This window comes from Elephantulus edwardii, unplaced genomic scaffold (genome assembly GCF_000299155.1).
Source record: "Elephantulus edwardii isolate Elephantulus edwardi_28Jun2011 unplaced genomic scaffold, EleEdw1.0 scaffold00186, whole genome shotgun sequence".
Taxonomy (NCBI): domain Eukaryota; kingdom Metazoa; phylum Chordata; class Mammalia; order Macroscelidea; family Macroscelididae; genus Elephantulus; species Elephantulus edwardii.
The window spans coordinates 19,240-19,760 of record NW_006399936.1 but is presented as its reverse complement, the minus strand read 5'-3'; positions in this window follow the sequence as shown (position 1 = coordinate 19,760).

The following is a 521-nucleotide window of genomic DNA, read 5'->3' as shown; positions in this document are numbered from 1 at the left end:
ATTATTTCTGTGGGCTCTGCCACATGCATATACATATATATTTGTAACACATATAAATGTGAATGTAAAAATATCAACTATCAAACCCATGAATGATCACGAGCGTAGTTCTTTTCACCTCTCCACAATTGTTTGTCTTGCCTGTCTGTCTGTGTATCTGCTATTGGTTATATTTCTGTGTCTTTCTCTTTTTTGATAGCACCGTGCTGATCACCTGCTGCTGGCTTCTTACCGCATATGGTTCCTTATTAACAGCTTTTCCCTTTGCACATTGAGAACAATCTTGAATTTCTGGGCTACACTTGGTCATGGTTTTTATTGTCCCTTGTATATACTGTTAGGTTCCCCTTAACAAAATTTTGTTTATAATTTTTACTTCTTTGTTCATAAAAAATACTGAATCTCTTGCCTTTTTTTCTCCTCCTCTGCTACTTTCTGACGGATTTTGTGTGCAGTTGGTATTTTCCTCTCTCCTTAAACTGTTGGTAAAATTCACCGGTGAGGAGATCTAGACCTAGGGG